A 9896-nucleotide genomic window follows, 5' to 3' on the forward strand; every position below is an offset into this window, starting at 1 on the left:
CGGCATATAGAATTTCCCAGGCTAGGAATTGAATCTGAGCCATAGCTGTGACCTATGCCATGGCAACGCCAGAACTTTTAACCCACTGTGCCAGGCTGGGTATTGACCCTGCACCTCCACAGCGACCCAAGCTGCTGCAGTCAGATTCTTAGCCCGCTGTGCTATAGGGGGAACTCTGTGAATCCCAAACTCTTAAAACATCTTGCTTGAAATCCTTAAAAATTTTCCAAGAAAGGGCCCATGCTTTCATTTCACTCTGGGCCCCGCAAATATTGTGGCCAATTCTGGGGAGTAACTCTCAGGACCCAACCATCCAGCCTTCAGTCAGGTAGCCAGGCCCTGACTCTGTGCTGACTCTCTGCCAGGCTCCAAGAACCCAGTGGAAGCCAGACTCGTCCCCATTCCCTCGTGGTTGACAATTTCAGCCTGAGGCCTCTGAGCCGCACAAGCTCTTGCCCCCAACCTCCCCCCTTGGAGAGCCAGGCCCAGTGCTGGGCGGCAGGGTCCCTGGAAGGGGAGAGCAAGGCCCTACCCTGAGGACCTGAGTGGCTGGTGGGGCTCGTGAAGTGATGCCCACATGTTTCCTGCCCCAAGAGAAGAGAGGAGGAGGGGGGCTTGCTGAAGTCCCAAGGGCTATCAATGCCCTGGATGGCCCACTGGTTGGCCCCAGAGCACAGGCCCTGCACAAGGACAGGAACCCAGTCCCACCAAAAGCCTCCAAGAGATTCCGATTGAACACGGTGGCTTCTCACCAGATGCTCCAGTCCATTCTCCTCTACTTTGGGACTATCTTCCAAGGTAGGTGTTACCCTCCATAGTACATAGGGGAAAATTGAGGCTGTTGGCTGGAACGCAGACAGGATGGCTGGAGCACCAACAGCCATCTTGAACTTCGGGGCAGACATCACAAAATAAGGATGGCAAAGCAGTGAGATAGAAGGAACCTGGGTTCCTGGTGATCATTAAAACCCTAACAGCCTCTAGTCAGAGTTCAGTAAGCTGCAATTGGGTGAGTTGAGGGGTACCCATGGATGTTCCTGCCTCCAAGAACTCTCTGGTAGCAAGAACTCTGAAGCAATGTGTGAGGTACACACACACAACCCGGCTGCAGGGGTGCTAAGAAAGGGAGAGATTTTCCCTGGCAGGGAGTGTCTCTCAGTTTTCCTCCCACTTCACAGGCTGCTGCCCCCTGCGTCTGGGCCCTGCTCCTTCCATACCTTCTGTGACCTCATCCAAGTGCTACTGACTTGCTCTGCTGCTGCCCATACCCGCTGCTAAGGTCTGTGGGTGCTTCGCCATACAAAGAGCAAGACAGGAGGCCAGCATCTCATCATCCAGACTTCCCACCCGCATCTCTGGTACAGTATCTGCCCCACCATCCATCCCACTGTTCAAGCCAAGAGCCAGGGTCACCCACATTGTGTCCATTACTTTGACGCCCTCAACATGCCCCTAATACAGCCCCTGTCTCCTTCCTCCTTGCCACTCCTGGATCCCCACCTGCCTGGAGAGGCAGTGGGGCTAGGACACTAAGTGTACCCTCAGGTGAATTACTTATATTAGTTTCCCCATTAGGGGAAAAAGGTAATAAAAATGCCTACCCCGCAGTGTTGTTGTGAGATTTAAATAAGTTGATTTATAGAAAGTACAGTATAGATAGCAGGCTGGTTTTCTATTTCATATATAGTAGTGTGTGTATGTTACACCAAGCACTCAACAATTGTTTCTCAGGAGTTCCCTGGTGGCTCAGTGGGTTAAGGACCTGGCATTGTCACTGCTGTGGCCCTGGTTGCAGCTGTGATATGGGTTTGATCGCTGGCTCAGGAACTTCTGCATGCTGTGGGTGCAGCCAAAGCATGTGAAGTTTGGGCAATCTTGGGGAGGTGCCCCACCAATTCCCTAGACCCACTGGAGCTGCCCAGTTTCTTCTCTTTTCTCTCTGATCTTATGAGCATCCTCATTGTCCAGCAAATTATCCATTTGCTCTCCTTTGAAAGAGGTGGGAATTCCCATTGTGGCACATCGGAAACAAATTTGACTAGTAGCTATGAAGATGTGGGTTCGAGGGTTCAATCCCTGGCCTCAGTCAGTGAGTTAAAGATCCTACGTTGCCGTGAGCTGTGGTGTAGATCACAGACGTGGCTCAGATCCTACATTGCTGTGGCTGTGGTGTAGGCCGGCAGCTGTAGCTCAGCTTCAACCCCTAGCCTGGGAACGTCCATATGCCGTGGGTGCAGCCCTAAAAAGCAAAAAGAAAGATGTGGTTTGGGCGGTTAGTGACCAGTCCCCAGACTGATACCCCCTTAATACCTACGAATTTTGCAGGCATTTTCAGAAGGGATTCTCAGACACACCCCTCCCCCAGCCGTCCCAGGATCTAAAGCCCCTGTTTTAGAGGTGGTGCATCCGGAATGCTTCGAACACGACCAGAGCAGCCAGTGCTACCTGACCTGGCCTCCCAGGGCAGACTTTGAGTCCTGAGAGTTTAGTTACTTAGAAGGAAAGGAACGGCTTTTTATCCTGGAGGCCAGTTTTGATCTCATCCCTATCCTCCGCTGCCCCCCTGTGGTCACTGTGACATGGCCTCTTCCTTTTCAGCCGGGAAACTTGCCAGCTGGGATTTTAGCTAGAATTGAGGCTGTTTTGTTTACTAAATTACAATAATGCATGGAAAGATCATAAGCATCAGAGTGAAAGAGCTGGCTGCCCCTTTTCTCCATCTGTCTCTTCTCTTCCTCAAACATTCCCTATTAAAAAAAAAAAAAAAAGGAGTTCCCATCATGGCACAGTGGAGGCGAATCCGACTAGGAACCTTGAGGTTGCAGGTTAGATCCCTGGCCTCCCTCAGCGGGTTAATGATCCGGCGTTGCCATGAGCTGTGGTGTAGGTTGCAGACGTGGCTCGGATTCCGTGTTGCTGTGGCTGTGGTGTAGGCCAGCGGCGACAGCTCCGTTAGACCCCTAGCCTGGGAACCTCCAAATACCGCAGGTGTGGCCCTAAAAAGACAAAAAATAGAAAAAATTTTAAAATTGCCTATTTAAGTCCTCACAAGATATTCAATAATTACAAAGGGAGAAGTAGCAACCTGGCCGACACCAAGTGATCTGAGTTGTCATCAGGAATGGTGCAAACTGACAACATATGCTTCCTGATAGGTTATTCCATGTTATTCCCACCTCCCACCCCAAAGTTCATCACCTGAGTTTAACCTGGAGGAAACCTCAAGCCAACCCCAAAAGAAGGGGCAGTCTACAAAATAGCTGGGCAGTACTCAGTACTCCTCACGAGTGTCATGGTGAAGGAAAAATAAAACAGAGGAGGGAGTTCCTGTTGTGGTGCAATGGGTTAAGAATCCAACTGCAGTGGCTCAGGTCACTGCAGAGGCGCAGGTTCAGTCCCTGGCCAGGGAACTTCCATATACTGTGCATGCAGCCATTTAAAAAAAAAAAAAAAGGAATTAATCTAAACTAAAAGGAAACCAAGGAGCAATGACATCTGAATGCAACTAGGAGTCCCAGACTGGATCTTGGGACAGAAACAAAACACTGGCAGTCAGCAGGTGACATTTGAATAAATTTGTACAGTAGTGAATCGTCCCACATCAAAGTGAATTTCCTGGTTTTGATCATTGTGCTGTTTATGTAAGATGATAATGTTTGGAGAAGCTGGGTGAAGTCCATCTGGAAGTTCTTGGTACTGTTTTTGCAACTTCTTTATAAGTCTGAATTTATTTTATTTGCTTTTTTGGGCCACGGGTGCAGCAAATGAAAGTTCCTAGGCTAGGAGTCTAACTAGAACTACAGCTGCCAGCCTAAGCCACAGCCACAGCAACATGGGATCTGAGCCTCATCTGCAACCCCCACCACAGCTCACAGCAACGCCAGAGCCCCGACATACTGAGCAAAGCCAAGGATCAAACCCACATCCTCATGGATACTAGTTGGATTCGTTTCCAGTGCACCACACAGGAATTCCCTGAATTTCTTTTAAATTGAAGGTAAAGTTTTTAAAATTACAAATAAAATCAAGATTAAGTATTTCCTCCTGGTTCCCTACCATCCTTAGCTGCCGCAAAGTATGGGCGTGAGGGAGGCCAATGCACTCAGCTTGGGTCGGGGGTCTCCCTGAAGGCCACAGTGGACACCCTGTTATCACAAACTCAATCCTGCAGGGGCAGGAAGGATGCCAAGCGGAGGAGGCCACCCAGGATGACCTCCCTCCACCCTCACCTGACTCTGAGCTCCTGGAGGGCAGGATCTCTGGGCCCTCACCCTCCGCATGGGGCTGGGCACAGAGCAGATACACACAGGCTGGTTCCCTGCCCATGATGGAAAGATGCGAACCGAGTTGCAGCTGTGAAAGCCCTTTGTCCTGGGTCTCAACTAGAGAGGCCATTTTCCTCGGACTCGCCTCCTGGTGAGCCGAGGAGGAAGCAGGCAGCAGAGAGGCCGACCAGCATCTTAAGGTACACCATCTTGATCCCTCCAATTCCCACTTCTGAACCCTGTCTTAGGAAAAAGCTCAAACTCTCCGAGAGCTCTATGGCCTGCAAGGCCCCACATGGTCCCTTGCTCGCTCTGCCCGGGGCCATACTGTGCACCTCACTGTTCCTCCAGCTCACCAAGCTGGTTCCTGCCTCAGGACCTTTGCACTCACTATTTTGTCTAGAATGCTTCTCCTGCAGGTCTTCTATAGAATGGCACCACCTCAGAGGGGACTTCTCTGAACAGTCAATCTAAAGTACCCCCTCTCTGTTACTTTGTGCTCTTTTATTTCTCTGTAGCACTGGTCACTACCTCATATTACTTTGCGTACCTGTCTATTGTCAGTCTCCCCAGAAAAGACAGCAAAGCTCCATGAAGGGGGGGTCCGTCTTGCTCATCCTGGGACCCAACACTTAGAGCAGTGCCTGAGGCATATAGGTGTGGTAGCTCTATACGGCTGCGTGACAAATATTCCTCAAGTTAGTGGCTTCTAACAGCAACCATCATTTATCTTTCCTGGGAGTGAGGAACGGAAAGGGCCAGACTGGGCAGGTCTCTCTCGGGGCTTTGCCTTTTGGTGTCTGTCTCCACTTCCTTACAGCATGGCAGCCTCAGGGCGGTTGGACCACTTACAGAACAGCTGAAGGCTTTTAGGGCAACTGTTCCAACAAAGCAGGTGGCAGTTGCATCCTCTGTCCCTGTTATGACCAAGCCTCCTAAGTTACATGGTGTCATTTCCACTGTACTCTACTGACGGGCCAATAACAAGCCCACCCCCTATCAGGGGAAATGGAGATCTCACTTTTTTTTTTTTTTAACTGAAATATGGTTGCTTCACAATGTTGTGTTAATTTCTGCTGTATAGGAAATTGATTCAGTTATATATGTATATACTCTTTCATATTCTTTTCTACTGTGGGTTATCACAGGATGTTGAATATAGTTCCCTGTGTTATACAGCAGGACCTCGTTTATCCATTCTATGAACTGTGCATCAGTTCATCTCAAACTCCCTTCTCCCCGTTGGCAACCACAAGTCTATTCTGTGTCTGTTGGGTCTGTTTCTCGTAGATAAGTTCATTTGTGTCCTATTTTAGATTCCACATGTGATGTCATATGGTATTTGAGACCTCACCTCCTTTTTTTTTTTTTGGTCTTTATAAGGCCACATCCGTGGCACATGGAAGTTCCCAGGCTAGGGGTCGAATCGGAGCTGTAGCCGCCAGCCTACACCAGAGCCACAGCAATGCGGGATCAGAGCCATGTCTGCGACCTGCACCACAGCTCATGGCAACGACGGATCCTTAATCCACTAAGTGGGGCCAGGGACTGAACCCAAATCCTCATGGATACTAGTCAGGTTCGTTACTGCTGAGCCACAACGGGAACTCTGAGATTTCACCTCTTGATGGGAAGAGTCAATGAATTTGGGGACATGTTTTAAAACATGTAGGTAATCAGTAAATATTTGTGAGAAATAATTGCCGGCTAAGTGAATTCGTTTAAGGAGAGCAGGTAAAGAAAGCAAAGGCAGGCCTAAGTGGCACAGTGCTGGCAGCCATCTACACCTGGATAAGAACTGGGAAACCAATGGAAATATAGTCCGGCCGATGGGTTTAGCATCTCTCAATGTCCTTTGAAAAACCACAACTGGATTATATTTAGCAAGCGGTGACATGTTGCTGGGAGTTTCCCAAAGTGTGGAATGGGTGTGGTATATGAAATGACTTTTGGAGACATACAGCAAAGCATTAAATGACACCGAATCTCATGGATTATAGCTACCCCATTTTCAATTCTCTTTCACTCCTTCTCACCATGTCAAGGTGAAGTCTCACTGGACTGATAATATGCTTTTAATATCCCTCTAATACTTTTCTAATCTCTCTTACATCAAAGGAAAAGCAGGCTTGGGGCTCAGCACCTTGGCAGGTAACAGTATCTACCCAGAATTTTAAAACATTGTTTTGTTTCCATGTTTATTTTTAGTTCTCTATTCCTGGCTTGGTGGTTTTCTATTTGAAATGGTGATATACACATACCGTATCTATTTAATGTCAAGCTAATAAAAGGCATAGAAAGAAAAGGATTAAGTTCATTAAAGGTCAGAGGTTTCAGAGATATACCTATCTAAGAGAGTTATAAATATTGATTTTTTTTTTTTTTTGGCCACATCCATGACACATGGAATTTCCCAGACCAGGGGCTGAATCAGAGCTGCACCTTCTGGCCTTTGACACAGCCACAGCAACACCAGATCCTTAACCTACTGAAGCAGGCCAGGGATAGAACCCGAATTCTCACAGATACAAAGTTGGGTCCTTAACCTGCTGAACCACAATGGGAATTCCAAATAATGAAATTTAATGAATATAGTGACATCCATTAACCCAGAAATGACAAAACCTAAGTCTACACACTGTGGGTTTCCAGATGGATCTGATGACTCCCAGTGTCCTTTCCAGCACTAACAGTCTACCTCTTCCTGAAGAATTTCTTTTTCTTTAATTTTATTGAAATATAGTTGACTTACAATGTTGTGCAAATTTATGCTGCACGACAAAGTGACTCAATTATACATAAACGTTTTTCTCGTATTCTTTTCCATTATAGATTCACACAGGCTATTGAATATAGTTCCCTGTGCTCTACAGTACGACCTTATTGTTAGATCTGTCCTAGAGAATTTCTAACCAAGCTCTGTGGTCTGTGCCTGCAGCCTGGAGGCAAAACCCAGGGCAGTAGAATCAGGTGACTATTGGGTATCCTATTAAAATGCAGATTCCGATTCAGGTCTGTGTTGGAGCCTGGGGTCTGCATTTTAAACAGACTTCCAGGTGATGCTGATACTGCTGGTTTGGGGGCCGCAGCAAGAAAGTAGCAGGCTCTAGGAGTTCCCTGGTGGTGCACTGGGTTCAAGATGCAGTGTTGTCACTGCTGTGGTTAGGGTTCAATCCCTGGCCCAGGAACTTCTGCCTGCTATGGGTGTGGCTAACAACAATGCTGATGACAAAACAAAAACAAGTAGCATGCTCTAGGAAAAAATCTAGTGTGCTATCATACAACTCTTCTCAACTCTGGTTAGTGACATTCACGTTGGTAGGTTGAAATCAGCCACAGCTGAAGTAATTATACCAAAAAAATCAGCAGTGCAAGGCAGGGTCCAATTTCTTGTTTTATTGTCTTTGAGACTTAAGAAAGTGATGGGGAAATAGTAAAATTTACAATAAATTATACATATAAAGGCACACTACAAATACAGACAGACGGGTTCTCTTGCAGCGCAGCAGGGTAAGGATCCAGCATTGTTAACTGCTGTGGCTACAGTTTGAACCCTGGCTGGGGAACTTCTGTGTGTCACACGTGCAGCCAAAAAACCAAACCAAAACAGACAGACAGAAACACATTCCCCCCCCCCCCAGAGAAGCAGCTGTTAAACATTCACCATACCCCACTGATTGTATAGAAATGTATAAGACAACCACATAAATATGTCTTAGAAGTTGGAAAATTCCTATAAAAATCCAGAGTAAATATTTTAAGTTTGTTGACAGTCTGTTAAAAGGACTCAACTAAGAGTTCCCCTCACTGCTCAGTGATTAACAAACCTGACTAGTGTCCATGAGGACCCAGGTTTGACCCCTGGCCTTGCTCAGTGGGTTAAGGATCCAGCGTTGCCTCAAGCTGTGATGTAGGTTGCAGACACGGCTCGGATCCCTCGTTGCTGTGGCTGTGATGTAGGCCGGCAGCTGCAGCTCCCATTCGACTCCTAGCCTGGGAACCTCCATATGCCATGGGTGCGGCCCTAAAAAGACAAAAAGTTAAAAAAAAAAAGGACTCAACTCTGATGTTGCAGCTCAAAAACAGCCATAGGCATTTTGTAAATTAGTATGGCTGTTTTCAAATAAACTTAAATTTATGGACACTGAAAGTATACAGTGTTCACATGTCATGAGCCATTATTCTTCTTTTGACTTTCTCCCAAAAATTAAAAGCATAAAAACCAGGAGTTCCGGGGTGGCCTAACAGTTAAGGATCTGACGTTGTCACTGCTATGGCTCTGGTCACTGCTATGGTGCAGGTTTAATCCCTGGCCCAGGAACTTGTGTGCCAAGGGCACAGCCAACCCCCCCCCCCCAAAAAAAAATCCAAAATGTAAAAAACTACCCTTAGCTCACAAGCCAGAGGTGGCCAAGGACTGTCGGACCTCAAACCAAAGACATGTGACACAAAGTCCCAAGCAGAGGGATCACTCTTAAGTGCAAAGATCCTGAGTTTGGTAAGCTCCAAAACACAGAAAGATCCATGTGTCAGAACTGCAAATGAGCAAGGGAGCGCATAGCAGCAGAAAACAGGGGGGCTTTGTAAGCCTAAATGAGAGATTTAGAATGTATTCCAAGTTCAGCGGAAAGTGTTTTGGAAGCATTGAGGAACGATGTGCTCTTGATCTAACTTTTTTTTTTCCCCACTGTACAGCAAGGGGATCAAGTTATCCTTACATGTATACATTTTTTTTCCCCACCCTTCGTTCTGTTGCAACATGAGTATCTAGACATAGTTCTCAATGCTACCCAGCAGGATAACTCATAATTTTTAAAAGATTCCTCTGAGTGTTGCTTATTTCCTAAAAATGAAAGAGAGCAGAGAGAGAAGATGCTGTTCAGTCTTCCAGGATAGAGATGAGGATGATCTGGCCTCAGGCAGTGAAAGCCTTTCTGGGGAGAACGGGAGGATCTGGGCTCTATTTTGGAGAGGAGGCAGAGTCCAGGGGATGTTCTGAGGGATCCGTAGCAGATGCGTCGCGAATGAGCCCAGGGGGTCCAATATTCTCCCCTCAGCCCTGTGAAGTTGATCAGCCCACGTGATCAATGAAAACACAGAGGCTCCGTGCCAGGCCCTGTTGAGTCCAGGGCCTCGTCCCCCGTCCCAAAAGCCAGTGATCTTTAACTTCTGACTTCCACTTCCCCCAACCATCTCCCACGTCTCCACGTGATCTCAGAAAAACGTCTGCTCAAAGTACTGGTCCCTTAGACGGAGAACAGGTCTGGGGTGACTTAGGGCACCCCACGACCCTCCTGCAGGCCCCAGGCCTGCCCGCGTGGAAAGCCCCCCACTCCAGATCCAGCGATTTACCTATTAGAAGGCCTCGATCGCGGCGCCCACCACAACTCACGCTCCCACCGAGGAGGGCGGGACCGCAAAACGAGCGAAATGCCGGACGGTCAGAACCCATCCCGGCCCGGCCGCCTTACCGACCGTTGCTTCCCGCGTCGCCCGGGAACTCCACCACGCATGCGTCTTAACCTACCCACGCCCACACACCCCCCACCCACCCTTGATCGGCGGGAAAGGGAGGCGGGGGCGGTTAAAACGCAGGCTCGTGCTCCGAGCTTGGTCGGGCGGGGACAGTGA

The sequence above is a fragment of the Phacochoerus africanus genome, chromosome 4 (assembly GCF_016906955.1).
Source record: "Phacochoerus africanus isolate WHEZ1 chromosome 4, ROS_Pafr_v1, whole genome shotgun sequence".
In the NCBI taxonomy this organism is placed as follows: Eukaryota; Metazoa; Chordata; class Mammalia; order Artiodactyla; family Suidae; genus Phacochoerus; species Phacochoerus africanus.